General features: G+C 61.7%; 1 protein-coding gene and 1 long non-coding RNA gene across 8 annotated transcripts in view; one reads left to right on the top strand and one right to left on the bottom strand.

Annotated features, from left to right (window-relative positions):
- Positions 1-3,300: 3,300 nt before the first annotated feature.
- Positions 3,301-17,266, bottom strand: part of LOC102980776 (uncharacterized) — a 14,738-nt gene continuing 772 nt past the window's right edge. The window contains exons 1-6 of one of the 4 annotated variants that reach the window (XR_003678177.2): positions 16,717-16,802; positions 15,657-15,898; positions 15,252-15,306; positions 14,552-14,821; positions 13,586-13,753; positions 12,534-12,955 (exon numbers count right to left, since the gene is read on the bottom strand). This is a non-coding gene — a long non-coding RNA (uncharacterized lncRNA). Of the gene's footprint in view, positions 3,564-3,861; positions 3,902-12,533; positions 12,956-13,585; positions 13,754-14,551; positions 14,822-15,251; positions 15,307-15,656; positions 15,899-16,716; positions 16,803-17,266 lie in introns of those variants that run through there. The other 3 variants (XR_448523.4, XR_008616525.1, XR_003678178.2) reach the window with 3 other exon arrangements.
- Positions 17,080-17,266, top strand: part of GPR20 (G protein-coupled receptor 20) — a 20,345-nt gene continuing 20,158 nt past the window's right edge. For 2 of the 4 annotated variants that reach the window (XM_028483757.2, XM_028483755.1), the window contains exon 1: positions 17,080-17,161. The gene's annotated coding sequence lies outside the window, so the exon portion shown is untranslated. The remainder of the gene's footprint in view (positions 17,162-17,266) is intronic. The other 2 variants (XM_028483756.1, XM_028483758.2) reach the window with 2 other exon arrangements.

Below are 17,266 nucleotides of genomic sequence, written 5' to 3'. Positions count from 1 at the left end.
CCAGAGCGCAGGCTCAGTAGTTGTGGCACACGGGCTTGGCTGCTCCGCGGCATGTGGGATCTTTCCGGACCAGGGCTCGAACCCGTGTCCCCTGCATCGTCAGGCGGGTTCTTAACCACTGCGCCACCAGGGAAGTCCAGAGGGGCAGTTCTTCAGCCCAGACTTCTGAGGCTGCCAATGGGGTGGGTGTGGGAGCCCCGGGGGCTATTGGAGCTGGAGCACCAGTGGGGCGGAAGGTCCCCAGCTAAGCCTGGAAGTTCCCGCCCTTTCACCGATTGCTGACTCTGACAACCGCGTGTTGAGTGCTGTGCCAGGCTGTCCTGGGGATGCTGCAGACTGGAGTGGGAGAGCCCACCCAGGCAGCTCCCCAGTTACGGTGGTCAGGAGCACCTGGGGAGGCCGCTGGGCCTGGGAATGGGAGGGTGCTTTCCAGGCATCATCACATGAGGGGGGCCTGCAGGCCAAGCAGCCGTTAGGCAAGCAGGTCACAAAGAGTGACGCAGTGTGTGCCAAGGCCTCCCTGAGGACGGCCATGGCCGGCTGTGTCCCCCACCCAGCCCTGCTGACCCCTGGGTCCATCTACACCCACTGCTGCTCTTGGCGACCTCCAGCTCCATCCCTGGAGCCCCCAGGGCACCAGATCAAGCCCACCTCCTGGCCTTTGCACAAGCTGTGCCGTCCACCCGGGATGCTGCAGCAGAGAACTAGCAGCCAGAGGACCCAGTCGACTAGGGCTCCCACCAGTGAGGAGGCCTGGACACCGACACAGCCTGCATTCCCGACACCTCCTGGGATGGTTAGGACCAGAAGGCTTGAGGTGGACACCTCCAGGCGCCAGCCCGGAGCAGGCATCGGGCACGCCTCGCGAGCGCCCCCTCGTGGTGACTGTGAGAAGGGCCAGCTGCTCGGGAGTGAGACCTGGGCGGTCACAGGCCGGAGCTCAGCCACGGGTGCGATGCTCTAGCGTCCCCATCGGGCAGCGCTTATGAAACAGGTGGCCCACAGTTCGGTTTCACGCTGGGCCCAGGAATTACGTAGCCGGTCCTGCCTGGCCCTCCACCCAGCCCCAGTGACCTGGGTTGCCAGGGAGATGGCAACAGGGAAATGTGGGAGCGGGAGCCCCACCACTCAGTTCAGAATGAGGCGCAGAGGAGGCAAGCCGCACGCGCAGGGACTGCAAACCCCCCCAGGGACCACCTGGGGAAGGGAGAAGGGAAGGGACTGGGGCGGGAAGAGCAGGGCGTGCCGCCACCGCCAGAGCCCGCTGGCAGCCCCGCTAAGCTTCTGCACAGCCCTGGGGTAGGTCTCTTATCTCAGCCCTCCGGGGTCCCCAATATATCTGAGTCTGTCCCCACCTCCTGTGGGCCCACGGAGGACAGGGTCCCTCCTGCTCGGTCTCCTCTCTGCACCCCAGGGGCCAGCAAGAGCCTGGTATAGGCATTGGGGACAGGGGCCCAAAGTGTGGCCCGGGAGCAGGGTCTTGGGGCTCCAGGGCCGGGGGTGCCCAAAAGGGGTAGCAGGAGGCTCAGGTTCTCACGGAACCACCTGCAGCCACCCTGGCCCTTCCACCCACCGAGACTGTGGTCCTGGGCGAGGCCTCTGAGTGTCAGAACCCCCGCCACGCAAAGCCCCAGAAGTCAGCCCAAGAGGGTCTGTCCTTTCACCCCGACACCATGAGGAGAGCTTGTTTCAGTGCATCGCCCCCCTCAGCAAACGAGGCCCAGAGCGGATAAAGCTGGGAACCCTCGTGGGTGCAGTCCACGGTCAGGGGGCCTCGGCGGGCACCGAAAGGGTCATTGCACCCCTCACAGAAGTTTGCACCCAGGAGACGGGGGTACGGTACTTGCGGAAGGCCGGAGGGCAGTCTCTCCTGGGACTAGGCCAGGAGGCTTCCTGGGGGAGGAAACACCCCCACTGGGCCCTGCAGTGGGAGTGGGGTTAGGGTTTGTCCCGATCGGGATGGGGGATTCAAAGACCCAGGGGAAGGAGGGACAGCAGGACACCAGCAAGACGGGAGTGACAGGCGAGGGCCCTGCAGCGGGACCACCAGCTGTGTCTCAGCAAGCTCACCCCCAATGCAGAATAACCCCAGTGTAGGTCCCCCCAGTCCCCTGCCCTCAGCACAGGGCTCAAAGGTGGGAGCTGCTGACAGTCTGAGGAAGAGCAGGGCTGACTGCTCGGGAGGGTGGAATGGTACAGAGAGGGTCCGAGGAGACCCCAGTAGACCCAGGAGACGGCAGGGGCAGCTGGCTGGCCATCCAGGCATCCGAGATTGGGTAAGAGCTGTGTGGCGGCCCCAGGGCAGTGGGGCCTGTCCGGCCAGGTCTCCCCAAGTCTGGCATGTTCTGACTCTGCATAGTGAGTAGGGGACAGAGGGCAGCCTCGGAACAGATGATCCCATGCCAAGGTCATGGGGCCCCCAACAGTGACACTTCCCAGGAGATAGCGGGTCCAGGCCGAGCAAACCTGCTGGGTCTGAGCGTCCCTAACCCTCCCATCCACAGGACAAGGCCCACCTGGATCCAGGGACTGTGGGAGGCCACCATCAGGCCTCCCCGAGCATGAAGATGCCACATCCTCCACATTCATGTATGTGTCTGTCTTCTCCAAGGGGTCTGAGACCCGCTGGCTGCCCTGTCCTCTGCCTCCTTAGTGGTGGGCACACTCAAGGACAGGAGCCCTGTGGGCAGGAGAGCTGTGAACCGCAGCCACCAGGGGGCAGCACAACCCTCTGTGGCCTGAGCTCCCTGCTGGAGAGCCCCAGGAGGTGGCCCGAGAGAGACCCCACGACTCGTCACACACACCGTCTCGGGCTGCTGACCGCTGCACGGGAGGCTGAGCCCTCGTTCCCAGGAAGCTTCCAGTGCTGAAAATATGGCCTGACGATGTAGTGAGCTCCCTCTCACACGAGTGTCCAGATATAGACCACGTGCTGAACCTCCACAATGCTCTGAGCTAGAGGGTACCAGCTGCAGAGCACAGTGGAGCTGGCCATGCCTCAAGAGTCTGCACCCCACAGAAAGACAAATATCATACGATATCTCTTATATGTGGAATCTAAGAAAAAGGGTACAGGGCAGGGGACACGGGTTCGAGCCCTGGCCTGGGAAGATCCCACATGCCGCGGAGCAGCTAAGCCCGTGCGCCACAACTAGCGAGCCTGCGCGTCTGGAGCCCGTGCTCCGCAACGGGAGAGGCCGCGACAGTGAGAGGCCCGCGCACCGCGATGAAGGGTGGCCCCCGCTCGCCGCAACTGGAGAAAGCCCCCGGAGAGAAACGAAGAGCCAACACAGCCAAAAATAAATGAATACATTTTAATAAATAAATAAATTTTTAAAAGGGTACAAATGAACTTATTTACAAAACACAAGTAGAGGGCTTCCCTGGTGGCGCAGTGGTTGAGAGTCCGCCTGCCGATGCAGGGGACGCGGGTTCGTGCCCCGGTCCGGGAGGATCCCACGTGCCGCGGAGCGGCTGGGCCCGTGAGCCGTGGCCGCTGAGCCTGCGCGTCCGGAGCCTGTGCTCCGCAGCGGGAGAGGCCACGACAGTGAGAGGCCCGCGTACTGCAAAAACAAACAAACAAACAAAAAAAACACAAGTAGAGTCACGGATGTAGAGAACAAACTTATGGTTACCAGGAGGGAAAAGGGGGAGGGATAAATTGGGAGATTGGGATCGACATATACACACTACTATATGTAAAATAAATAACTAATAAGAACCTACCGTATAGCACAGGGAACTCTACTCAATACTCTGTCATGGCCTATACGGGAAAAGAATCGAAAAAAGAGCGGGTATATGGATATATATAACTATACACACTACTATATATAAAATAAATAACTAATAAGAACCTACCGTATAGCACAGGGAACTCTACTCAATACTCTGTCATGGCCTATACGGGAAAAGAATCGAAAAAAGAGCGGGTATATGGATATATATAACGGATTCACTAACACAAGGTTGTAAATCAACTATACTCCAATAAAAAATTTTTTAAAAAGGGACTTTCCTGGTGGCACAGTGGTTCAGAATCCGCCTGCCAATGCAGGGGACACGGGTTTGAGCCCTGGTCCGGGAGGATCCCACATTCTGCGGAGCAGCTAAGCCCGTGCGCCACAACTGCTGAGCCTGCACACCTAGGGCCCCTGCTCCACAGCGAGAGAAGCCACCGCAATGAGAAGCCCACACATCGCAACGAAGAGCAGCCCCCGTTCGACGCAGCTAGAGAAAGCCCGCGCGCGGCAATGAAGCCCCAACGCAGCCAAAAATTAATTAATTTAAAAAAGAAAAAGAGTTTGCACTCGGTACCATCACTTACCAGGGTATTGGCTACGGGTCCCTGGGCTGAAGGAGTGGCTGCCCTCGGCTGGGGCCCCAGTCTGTACCCCCGCCCCAGCATCTGCAGGTTCTGCAGGTGATGCCATAGGCCCTGCCCTCCAGGGGCAGCAGACAGATGCTCACGGTCCGGGTGACGTTAGGAGGATGCCGCAGGCCCCCGGGGTGGGCAGGGCAGCACAGGCAGAAGAATGGCACGCGCAAAGGTGCAGAGGCGCAGACGCGCGTGGCCGGTCAGGAGCACGAAGGCAGCTGGCAGCACCAGAACGGGGGCGCGCTGTCAGGTGTGCCCAGACGGCAGAGGGTCTCAGATGCCACGCGACATGCCTGGGCTCTGCTCTGCGGTGCAGGACGTCCTTCCTGGGCTCGGCAGGGGCTCATTAGGCATGGTTAGGGCTGCAGCTGGCATCTACTGAGCACCCTTCATGTGCCAGGCCCTGGCCAAGCACGTTTCCTGCTGCATCTGCTTTGTCCCCATTTAACAGAGGAGAAAACCAAGCCTCGGAGAACAGCGGGGGTGCGTGCAGCAGTGGAGGAGGCAAGGCAGCCCAGCCCCCGCTGCCGGTGCTCTTAGCCACCCACCTGCTGAGACGACACACTGGGGTGGGGGGCGCACCCTGTGAGAGATGGGGGAGAGAGCTAGGGCGATGGCCAGGGCAGGGAGGGACAGAGTGGGTTCATAACAGGATGCTGGGCTGAGGAGACTCACACGTTCCTCTGGGACTTAGAGAAGAACAGTCAAAAGTGGACCCCACGCGTGGCGCGGCGCTGAGGTGACCCACTGGAGGCTCCTCCGGCAGCAGATGGGGGAGGAGACGCCCCCAGTGGGGGGGGAGACCAGCCTGCTGTCCCGGGCACAGCAGCATCTGAAACTCCTTTTGGGGAATTTTCCTCAGAGCGATTTACGAGGTACAGGAGGGAGCAGGCGCCGCGCGGCCCCACCTCGCCTGCGCCCAAGCACGGCGTTTGGCAGTGGGCGCCCTCACTTGGCTCTCGGCCCAGGGGGAGGGGCTGCCCGCCAGTAGGTGGACCCCGCCCCCAGCCCGGGTGCTGGGGGCGTTTGGGCGGCGACGGCAGAGGAAACAGACCAGGACAGCGTGGGGCCCATCACTTCTTTAGCAGCGGATTTCTTTTTGCAAACAAAACTCCCCAGGAAGCCCAAGTTATCCTTCTGAATTTATTCGCGATGCGACGAGCTTCAGTAGAACACCTGCCGCGTGCCAGGCCTGCGCCAGGAGGAGACAGCGGCAGGAGGATGCCAGGCAGCTCGGTGGGCAGGAGCCGAGGGCGGCGCCCCCCACGCAAAGAGCAAAGCGCGTCTCGGCCCGGACCCGCCCTGGGGAGGTGGGGGTTGTGAGCGCCCCGAGGTCTCAGACAGGAAGCGACTAGAGAGGAGAGCCAGTGTGATGAAGGACGTCTGAGCGGCGCCCGGGTACGCGCCCCAAAGCCCGAGCGCAGGGTCTCAGACCAGACCAGCCCGAGACTGTGCCGCGAGTCCGCTCGGGAAGCCTAAGGGGGAAGCTGCCCAGGTGGTCACCGTCTGCTCAGAGGACAAGCACAGCTCGGTCCACCCTGCAGCGTTGTATTCTTCAGCCACAGGAAGGAGGAGACCTGACACAGGCGACCACGGGGATGAGCCTTGAAAACATCATGCTCAGTGAGACGAGCCGGATGCGAAGGACTACGTGTTCTGCGAGTCCTTTTACGTACGATCTCCAGAACAGTCAAACCCACAGAGACAGACAGTACATGAGTGGTTGCCAGGGGCTGGGGGAGGGGAAGGGGAGTGACTGTTTAATGGGCACAGGCTTTCCATTTGGAAACCCTTTGGTGGTGGAAACGTTCTGGAACTAGATAAAGGTGACGGTTGCATGACACTGTGAGTGTACCAAATACCACTGAACTGAACTGTACGCTTTAACATGGTCAATTTTATGTTATGTGAATTTTTCCTGAATAAACGCAGAGCGACAGGGTCTCTTGGAGAGACCAAGTGGCCCGGGAGCCCCGACGCAGAGGTCACTGCCGTGCGTCTCCTCCCTCCCACGCTCGGGGGGGTCCCTGTCCCACCCCCTGGTGCGAGGCGTGGCCATGCCACCGACATCAGCCCTTGGGAACAGGAGCAGAGCTACAGGGGCACTTCTAGGCCAAAGCATTTAAGAGCCTATGAGTGATGCTTCCCGCCTCCCGATGGCGGTGGATCCTGAAGCCTCATGTTGGGACCGCAGAGGCTTCGTGTGATGGTGGAGTCTCTGTCACTAGGGTCCCCAGGCCACCAGGGAGCAGGAGCCCCACCCCCACTCCCCTGACCTGCAGCGGACACGTGGTGTGAGTGAGAAACATATCTTCAGTGTCTGGGCCCCTGGGACTCAGGGCTGTGTGTTGCTATACTGACCTCTCACCCACTCTGGACAGGTGACATCTGAGCAGGGCCCTCAATGAGGCTAGGGGTGAGACAGTGCAGGGAACCCGAGGGAACAGCCAGAGCAAAGGCCCTGAGGCAGATGTGTGCCCGGTGTGGTCAAGGACAGTCATGGGTGGAGCCCAGAGGCCACAGTGGGAGGCCAGAGCCTGTGGGGCGTGAGGCCTTTGGGGCCCCCAGGAAGCACAGGCTGTCACTGTAAAGGGATGGGAGCCCCAAGCCATTTTAAGCAGGGAATTATAAGGTTGGATTTAAGCTCTAGGAAGATGCTCTGGGCCCTGTGGAAAACGGGCACTTTGAGCAACAAGTGATGGAAACCAGGACTGCACGGCCTTCCCCAGGAAGGAAAGTTATCTCACATAACGGGAACCACAGAGGGAATGTGGGCTCTAGACACAGATCGATCAGGCTCTGGCTGTGCCTCTCTGAGATTCTTCCCCACCCTCATTCTCCGCCGGGCTCCCCTCATGGTCACAAAAAGGCTGCCTGTTTATCCAGGGACAGAAGAAAGCACAGAACCCACAAGGCCGCCTCTGGTCACCTTTCACTGGCCTAAATCAGCCTAGACTTGTCCACCCCAGAACCAATCACTGGCTAGGAAGGAGGACAGGTGACCTGTGACCCCTCAGAGGGTTGCACTGTGAAACCCCCAGCCCAGGCACACAGAAAAGCTCTGGGAGCTCAGATCCATGCACTGTCTGGAAGCCTGGCCAGAGCCTCAAGAATCTGTCCAGCTCTGGCCCTGCTCAGCCACCTGCCATGGCTCCCCATTGTCTGCAGGGCGGAGCCCAAACTCATGAGCGTGTCTCCCACCTGTGTTCCTAGATTACTTCATCCCTACAATGACCCTGCAAAGTCAATACAACTATTCCCTTCCCTCTAGAGGTGAAGAAACTGAGGCACAGAGAGGTCAGGTAATGTGCCCAAGGCCACAGAGCAGGTAAATAAATGGTGGAGCCAGGATTCACAGCCAGGCAGCTGGCCCAGAACTTCCCACCCTTCCCACACTGCCTGCTTTCTGGCCACTCCTCCCTTGGACGGCCACAGCCCAGCCTCCTCTCTCTGCTAGCCATGCCTTTCCCTCCACAGACCACCAGTTTGCCCCTCCTCAGTTTTCCCAGACAACCAATTCAGATGTCATCTCCTCCAGAAGCCTTCCTGGGCTCTACTTCTGAGAGAGTAGGGACCTGGTAGCCTGGGGCCAGGACTCAGGTGTGACTCTGGCCTGCTGGGTGAGTCTCTGAGGACTCACCTGTGAAATGGGGACGGTGACAGAGCTAGGTCACTGTGTGGAGGGTGTCCTGAAGCCCCCCTGAGGCCCCCCGCCCTGTCTCCAGCCAGAATAAGCTTGAGGCCTCCCTCCTGCACCTGGAGTTTCCGCTGACAGCCCCAGTGTAAACACAGGGGGGCCCGGGAGAAGAAGTGTCAGCCGGCCTTAAACAAACCTGCTCGGCGGACCGGAGACAAGGAGCAGGCCAGCAGGCGGCGGGGGCTCTGGCTGGAAGGATTGAAGTGGGATTTAAACAGGATTTGATTTACAAAAAGGAAAAAATAATTATCTACAAGGCCTCAGACAAAGTCTGTTCTTGAATGGATGGACGGATGCAGGGAAGGAGGCGGGGCAGGCAGGTGGACGGATGGGTGGATGGATGGATGGACGGAAAGAGATCGTGCCTACCTGAGACTAACCTCAGGTAGTAACGAAGTGTCAGCCAGGGTCTAGGCTGGAAACTGGGAGCCAAGAGGGCCGACAGCCCAGTGTCCACTCTGACCAACGCCTCAGTGTGCTGGCAGGAGCCGAGGCTGGGCCAGCGATGGTCAGCCCTGGCTGCACGTCAGAATCACTGGGGGAGCCTTTAAAATGCTGACGCCCAGGCTCCCACCCAGACCACTGAGGCCAGCCTCCTCAGGGCCTGGCCTGGGCCTCTGTATCGGATCAAAACTCCCAGGTGACTCTCGCCCCACACACTCAAGCCCGCACGACCGTGAGGTGGACCCCCAGACACACCTGTTATCTCATCTGCTCCTCACTCTAGCGCCGAACGCTGCTGTCCTCCTCGTGCAGATGGGGAAACTGAGGCACAGGCAGGCTCAGTGACTCAGGTAGGAGGCAGCAGGGCTAGGATGAGAGCCTAAATGTGTCATCACAAACTGTCCCCATCACCTCATCTGAGGACCCATCCCAGTCTCTCCAACCTCCTGGGGAGAGAAAGGAGCCCCAGAAGGGGGTCCAGAGCGTCGGGGCAGAGGCCCTCCCCAGCAGCTCCCCCAGCCTGTCCTGGCTCTGACCCTCCAACTCTCAGTGTGACCGCGGGGGCCGCCTCCCCCTCTGCAGAGAGGGGCCGGGCCACACCCCGGCTCCAACCCGCACGGGGCCTCGGATCCCTGAAGGCTCTGGCAGACCCTCACGACACAGACAGACAATTTCACACACAAATTCTGGGGGTTCGTGGATCCACTGAAGCCACCCAGGACTCTGGATCCAGAACCCGGGATCAGCTAAAGGAACAAAAGAGTCTCAGAGCTTCCTCCTACGGAGCGTGTTTTCGAATTACCCGACTGCCACCTGCCCGTGCACACAGGTGCCTGGGGGATGCAAAGGCTGGGCCGGTGGCCCCAACGCGGGGGCCCTTCCTGTGGTCTGAGAGAGCCACAGCCACTTCCCCCTCCCCAGGGCCATGCCCAGCCTGCCGCCTCCCGGCCCCCCACGTGAGGGACAGAGTGAGTAGCATCTGCTTCGAGACAGGGGGCCTGCTGCAGCCCATCCTCCACCTTTCTCCCGCCTCAGGTGACAGGAGGCCCCACCCGGACCTGGCTGTCAGCTGCGGCCCCTGGCCTGAGCCCTGACCTGAAACCCCACCTCACCAGCGGGGTTCCTCCTCCCTCCCCTCCCCAGGGGCTGACTGGGGCCCATGGAGCCCCAGGGCTCTGCCCAGCCCCTAGGCTATGGCTTATGGAAACGGGGCCTCTGGTCCCCGCCCCCCACGCCTCCAGGGCAGCCCCCTTCTGTGTCTGGCACAGCAATTTCTTCCGACAAAATCAAAGCTTTGGGGGACAGTGGCGTTGGATCCGGCTGGGGCGAGGGGGCCAGTCCTGTCACCCGCGGGTCCTGATGCTGCGGGCCTCCGAGGTCCTGCCTTCCCAGCGGCCTTCCGGTCTCAAGTCAACGGAGAAGAGCCTGGTGGCCGTGAGCTGCTCCTGAATCAGGCCGGTTCCCAGCCCAGCCCTGCCCCATGGTGACAGGCACTCCCCCATGCTTGTTCCAGCCACAGGGCGGCCGGGGGTGGGGATGGGGGGGTGGGGGGGGCGGGCGGTGGGGGGGTGTTTTATTTGCCGCAAATGCATTCCTAAACGCTCCACCCGCCACGTTAGGGCTCCCTGTGGAGAGCCAGCCCAGGCCCGGCAGCTGGTCTGGGCTCTGTCCGCGCCCAACAAACTCTAGCTGCTGCCGCAGTTCGGTCACCGCCTTAATGGTCATCTTAATGCCATTACCATCATCGCCGTCACCGTCATGTCCACTTGTGTCTGTGGCTCTGATGACCAGTGTCCCTGCCAGATCCAATGCTCTCCCACCTCCCCACAGAGGAGAGCCTGAAGTGCAGGGCCTGGGACAAGTGCCCCGTATGGACACGTGGCTCATGGCCTGAGAGCAGGTGAGGGAGGGGCCCGAGCCCAGAGTCCCCCTCGTTGGAGGGAAAGCAGGCTGAGCGCCCAAACATTCAGCCCCACCCTCGTCCCCTCCACTGACTTGCCCAAGGTCACCAGCTGGAGATGGGAACCAGATTCTCAGCCACCAGAAAACACCCTTGACCGTGGCCAGCCGTCCTGACAGCCCGAAAACAGGCCTTGGCCCCCGCCCTGGCTCTCTCACTCCTACCCCAAATTCAACCCACGCCCAACCCCTCCCACCCGTCTAAACACCTTCTAGGTCTGGCGTCTGTCCTCCTGACATGATTTGTAAGCAGGAAGTAGCCAGCAGGCCCTCCCAGGCGGATCCCAGACACCACCAGCTCCACAGGGAGAAAGAGGACGGCTTGGGAAGGGCCTCCCATAGGACCCAGCAAGCCCCCCCATTCCCCATCGAAAGAGAGACCTCCCTGGGGCAGGGACAGGGCAGGGCACGGAGGTCACAGGGTCATTTGTGATGTGTGAAGACCTTTCTTGAGAGACGCCAGGGTCAGATGGTGGGGTGGCATGTACCCAGGCTGGGTGCCCTACTACTGACCCCAGCCAGCAAATGAGCCCTGGTCCCACGCTGAGCCCCGACCCCCCGGCCCATGAGCTGGGAGGGCGGAGGGCTCACCGGTCCTCACTGCAGGTGAGAGCGCTGAGGCTCGAGCCGTGAAGCCCCAGCCTTGGCTCCCACAGCTGTGGTCAGTTGCCGAGCTGGGACCCGAGCCCGGGCCTTGGACTCTGAGTCTGGCACTGTCATCTCCCACCAAATAAAGCTCCTGAGGACATGACCAGGGCCCTGGGAGGGTCACATGAGCCTCTCCTGGGCAAGTGCCCTGAGTCCGGGGGCAGAGCAGGTCTGTGCCCAGCACTGACAGAGGGCAAGAGCCGGTGGGGTTTGGGGGCCAAGCTCCCCTGGAGGCCTCTGAGAAGACAGCACAGGACAGAACAGCCCGATCTGGGGGGCAGGTGCTTCCTTAGTGGGAGATGACCTCACACCGCACCCCATCAGCAGAGCCAGGGACTCTGGTCTGGCAGGGAGCAGACGTCCCAGCCCCCCGTGCAGCCCCCACCCACCCGGGGTCAGTTCTCTGTAAAATGGAGGAGGCTGTCAGATACACAGCTGCTCCTGTGAACCTGCCGGGGCTGCGTGCCTTTCCGGTTCCAACTTGAGAAAGACACTAAACGTACATACTGTCTATCACACGACGCCCCAGTGGGGTCCGGCGCTGCCCCTTCCACCAAACACTGATCGTTCTGCAGCGGGAAGTATCAAGCTCACTCTGAGCGGAACCCATAAAGATCTCCCAAGACCCTCCGGCTGGTTACGGCTGAGGGAGTTTGAGCGCCTTCAGCTGTAACTCACCTGCTGCTTTCCCATCTCAGAGCCGTTTGGTCTTCAGGGCCTTGAGTGGGGACTCCGGGGGCTATCCATCCTGCACCTCTGTGTGGCTGCCCGTTGGCCGGTGCCTGCCCACTCCCTGATGCCCCACCCCAGTGCCCTCCCCACCCACCAACCCAGAGAACTGGCGCCAGCTTTCCAGAAAGCTCTGCCCTAGCCAAAAGAAACAGCAGCCCTCCCCCCGTTCCCACCAGCTGCCGGCTCTTCAGGGCGGTGGGCAGGGGGTGGGGCTCCATGGACGGGGACCCGGACATCCTCCCACCCCCCCTGATCTGGGCTTTGCCCCCGCTGCCCAGATGGACAGACCAAGGTCAGGGAGGAGAGAGGCTGGGACGCGTCCAGGGCACCCTCGGGAGGCACAGGGGCCAACCCAGGCTCCCGCCACCGACCGTGCCCCATCAGCTGGAGAAACGTGGGGATCCCATCCCCAAGTGCCTGCTTCAAATCCTCGCCCCGCAGCCCATTAGCTGGGTGGCCTCGGGCCCCTGCCCTCTCTGAGTCCGTTTCCTTGCCTGTGAGAGGGAGGGGTAGTACTGACGGTGCATCCCCCCCCGCACCCCGTCCCCTTCACCAACAAGAGGTGGCTGGCTGGCCCCCGGAGGAGAGGGCAGGGTGAGCGGCCCTAAAACTCAGCAAGAATGAGGAAGCTGCAGCAGGAGGGGAGGAGGTCGGCCACCAGGAAGAGCGGCCTGTTTGTAAGAGGGGTAGGAAGCACACTGGAAGACTCTCTGGGGAAGCCTGGAAAGGCAGGAAAGGGGTCCGAGTGCCTGCGACGGGGCCATGCCAGGCTGCCTGCCCATTTTCAAAATGAGTGGGCAAGGACTTCCCTGGCGGTCCAGGGGCTAAGACTCCACGCTCCCAATGCAGGGGCCCGGTTCGATCCCCGGTCGGGGAACTAGATCCCACGTGCACGCCGCAACTAAGAGTTCGCGTGCCGCAACTAAAAGATCCCGCGTGCCACCGTGAAGACACGGCGCAGCCAGAATAAATAAGTAATTTTTTTTTTTTTAATGAGTGGGCTTCGGAATTCCCTAGTGGCCTAGCGGTTAGGACTCCATGCTTTCACTGCCGTGGCCCGGGTTCAATGCCTGGTCGGGGAACTGAGATCCCGCAAGCTGTGCAGCGCGGCCAAAAAAAAAAAAAAAAAAAAATGAGTGGGCATTTGCATTCATTGAGCTCCTACTGTACAGCCTCACATACACTGAGCATCAGAGAGAGAGAAACAAGTAAAATTCTGGCCCTGTCTGGGGGGACCTAAACATCCAGTTAGAGACAGAGTTGGCCTGGGGAGATCCAGATAAGTGACCAGGGCCCAAACTGCCCTCAGAATCCGGGGCTTAGAGAAGCCAGTCAAGGCAGGCCTCATGGAAGAGGTGGCCTCAAAGCTAGGGTGGATTTGGATCTGGAGAGAAGTGGCGAGAACAGTGGGGGCAAAGGTGTGGTTATGGCAAGGAGCTCAGCCTCCCCCAGAGACAGTGGGGAGAGGCCTCAGGGTGGCATCTCTGTCTCCGGGAGGGGTGTTGGAGCCTGGGGAGAGCCTGTCCCGGAAACTTTAACCCCAGACTCTTAGAAGTGACCACATCTTAGCAGTTTGGAATCGCAGAATCCTAGAATCAGTGATGTTTAGAGTCTGGGGTCTCTGTGTCCCACCCCTCAGAGGCCATCAGTCTTCCTGTCCACCCAATGCTGATACCCACTCAGCAGCTCTGGAATGTGCCCATCCAGGCTCTATTTCGGCCACTTACAGTGACGGGGAGCTCACTATCTGCTGGGAGGGAAGGTAGACAGGGCTGTGCAGAGAATAGCGGCGGCTGCGACAGTGCCCCTGCATGGCTGCTGCCCCCTTGCCGGTCCTGCTCCCACTCCAGGGTCGGCAAAGAGAGCCCAGGCGCCCGGAGGCACCCCTCTAAGTCCTGCTGAGCAGACAGAGACAGACAGAGCTATTCCGGTCCCATGGTGCCTTCCAGAGGCCAGGAAAGGCTAAAATAGAAAGCAGGTCCCAAGGCCCTGCAGGGGATGTGGCCAGCCCTTGACCTGAGCGGGCCAGTCTGGCGCTGCCAAGGGAGCCACAGCCCAGGCCAGGCTGGGGCAGCTTTTGGAGGCCGGCCTGGGCCTCCAGGGCTTGGGCATAAGACTGCCTGCGGACAGGGCCCTCGACCTGGGAGAGACCTGGAACCAGCACTCCCCGCCCCGGGTGCGGGGCTTCCAGGATGTGGGGAGCTCTCCACCGTGCCTGGCGGGTGGGTTCCTGAAATTTCCTCAGAGGAAGCAGCCCTGCTCAGCAGGGCAGTTTCGGGGCTCTGCAGGCCCCCGGGCTACTGCCCGGGTTCAACCCCCAACTCCGCCCCTTCCCAGCTGCGTGACCTCAGGCCCCGCTTCCCCTCCATCAGCCCAGGATGGCTGGTGCCCCCACGGAGGGCCGCGGGGCTCTGCAGGCCCCCGGGCTACTGCCCGGGTTCAACCCCCAACTCCGCCCCTTCCCAGCTGCGTGACCTCAGGCCCCGCTTCCCCTCCATCAGCCCAGGATGGCTACAAGGGTGCCCCCGCGGAGGGCCGTGTGGGGAACACCGAGGTGCACCCCTGCCCCACCCGGCCAGTCATAGGTAAGCCGTCGGGGGAGCACCTGCCCAGACCTTGGGGAGGTCAGAGCGGGCTGAAGCAGCAGCTGAGTTTGGAGAGCCGAGCCCCACTCCTGGCCTCAGTTCGCTTACCTGTAAGAGGTCGGGCCACCTGGGCGGGTGGGCTCCACAGCCAAGCTGAACCGAGCCGGTGCGGATCCCAGGAGGGCCGGCGGGACCGGTGACAGGCTCCTGCCCCTCAGCCAGGCCAGATTGGGATGTTTGACACAGGGAAGACGGTGCCACCAAGTGAGCTCTTCCTGTTTGGAAATTCTTCCTCCTCCGGCCGCCAGAGCCCAGCCGGGACACATGCGAGGGGGTTGCACGCACGCCTCCCAAGGGGACTTGACGCTAAGCAGGAAGCTGGGGAGAGGCGTGTGTGTCATGCGTGTGCGTGCACGTCCGTGTGTGTGCGGGGGGGGGACATCAGTGTGAGTGTGCGTCTTGTGCCCATGTGTGTACATGCAGGTCTGTGTGTGCGTGTGCTTAGCAGTGTGCAGGGGGGTGTGTGTTGGTCTGTGTGCATCTGTGTGTGTCCTGCATGTGATACGTGTGCATACACACAAGTGCATATAAAAGCATGTAAGGGCCGGAGCAGGGCTGGCCTCAGGGTCTGCGTGTGCCATAGGGATGGGGTGAAAGTGGACACTTGTATTTCAGGGCTGGGATGTGGAGAAAATGTGCTGTGGGGTTGAGAGGTCAGCCAGCTCCTCTCTGGCTGGGGACTTGGTCAGTGGCCTAGCTCTAGGCAGCAATTCCCACATCTGTAAAGTGGGATCATAACCGCACCTACCTTTCAGGGCTGTGGTGTAAATGAGGTGATGCACGTGGAAACCCGGAAACAGCACCTGGCGGGGGGTAGAGCAAGAGCTCAGGGTGCGACCCTGCTGGGGCCACGGTTCCCTCTGTGAACGATACTCTGACTTTCTTTCCCTGAGACCTGCTGCCTGGAACCATGGCTCCTCCAGGCCTGCAAGGGCTGCTGACAAGGCCTCCTCCTCCTGCAAGCCCTCCTGGGTTGGACCCACCCTTCAAAGACCTAGGGCTTCCCTCGGTTTCCTCAAGGATGACCCCAGCCCCATGTACCTCCCTGCCATTCCCACAGGGGCCCCTCCCCTCACTCCGTGGGGCCTCGGGACCTCTGCCAAGTCCCCAGGCTCCCCTTCAGCAGCACCAAAAGCCCCCCCCTCCATCTCACCCTAGGCTCGCCCAGGGTCAGGTCCACAGTCTCAGCGGACCCACGAGGATGGCTGCTCTCACGGTCCCAGACGCTGCGTCGAACGAATGATTAAACAACCCTGCTCCGGTCACTCAGGCGGCCCAAAAGTTAGGGCTGCCACACGGAAGCCCAGGCCTGGTTCCCGCCAGCATCTGCAGCGATCCATTTGCTGTGTGGCTTTAAGCAGGTCTCTGTCCGTCTCTGGGCCTCAAGTTCTCCACCTGTAAAAGTTGAAGGTGGCACACGATGAGCTCTGAGGGGCTTCTGGGTAACAGAGGAGACCTGGAAGAGTGGCTCAGGGAACTGAGGAGACAAAGCCCAGGGGCGGTGGTCCCCCGAGCTTCAGAGCAAGCTCCCACCACAACTATGCTCTAGGCCCATCCTCAGGGCCCTGGACATTTCCCCACAATGCAGGTTCCAGCTCTAGTTGGCCCGCCCAAACTAGCTCCGTGCATTTAAGGACACAGGGGTGGGGGACGGGTGGGCATCTGTGCCCCATCTGCGCCTCCTTCACCCTCCAGAGAGCCGGCCCGGGTTTCTCCAGCTCTCCCACTGGCGGCTGTGGGCCTAGGCTGAGGCCCCACCTGCGGCCTGGTCCCCACGTGTGCTGGGGCTGAGTGCTCCTGTGAAACGTCCCACGTGCAGCGGGCAGGACTCGGCGCCTCCTGAGAGGAGGGGACTTGGCCTGGGGCCTTTCACCGGCCACGCTGCCCCCACTCTATGGGGACACCCTGAGGCTCAGAGCACGCGAGCGAGGGGTCCAGCCGGGCTCGCGCACAGGGCTGCCCAGGGGCCCCGCAACCCAGACACACAAAACACACACACACGGTACCCCCACAGCCTCCCCGGGCCTCCCCTGTGGGTGCCGGGCCCTGCCAGGGAGTCCAGAGCACAGGAGGGGGTGCGTGGCCATTGAGCCACCCACCCAGCCCCGGCTGCCACCTGTCTGGCCGGGATCACCCCTTCTGGGGGCGAGCCTTCCCCCACCACCCAGCTGGCCCGCGTCCCCTCCCCCGCAGCGCCCGTCGCCCCGCCTCACCCGGGCCGACTGTGTGGCCTGGGTCCCAGCGCTGTTTACATCCTCCAGCGGCACCGGGATGAGGGAGGATGGATGAGGGCTGGCGCTGCAGGCACCAGGGTGGTGACAGCAGCGGCCTGGCTGTTGCCGCGTGTCCCCCGCCTGCCCTCGGCCCCCCTGGGCTGCTCTGCGGCTTCTGTGGTTTAGTCCCTCAGAGCGGCAGGCCGCAGGGGAGCTGCGTCCTGAGACACTAACTGTGGAGCCTCACAACCCAGCCGTGAGCGCGGGGGGCTTCTGCGGGCTCGGCGGCCTCTCTGCCAGGCTGGGCTCCGGGAGGGGCAGCCCCGCCCTAAACTGCTTGCGTCAGACCCACCGGAAGGGGTCTGACCCCTGACCCAGCCAACATCTGACCCCTGACCCCAGACACAGACAGCCTGGCCTGACCCAGCCTGTGGAAGAGACAAGGGTGAGATTGTCCCTGTGCCCCTGTCTCCGCTGAGGGCCACGGCTGGGGGTGGTCACCCCGAGCCTTGTGGGCCCCGGCACCCACTCCAGACCCCCTCGGTCCTAC

The sequence above is a fragment of the Physeter macrocephalus genome, unplaced genomic scaffold (assembly GCF_002837175.3).
Source record: "Physeter macrocephalus isolate SW-GA unplaced genomic scaffold, ASM283717v5 random_65, whole genome shotgun sequence".
NCBI lineage: Eukaryota > Metazoa > Chordata > Mammalia > Artiodactyla > Physeteridae > Physeter > Physeter macrocephalus.
The sequence above is the reverse complement of the archived record's forward strand: the minus strand, read 5'-3'. Positions and strand labels throughout refer to the sequence as shown.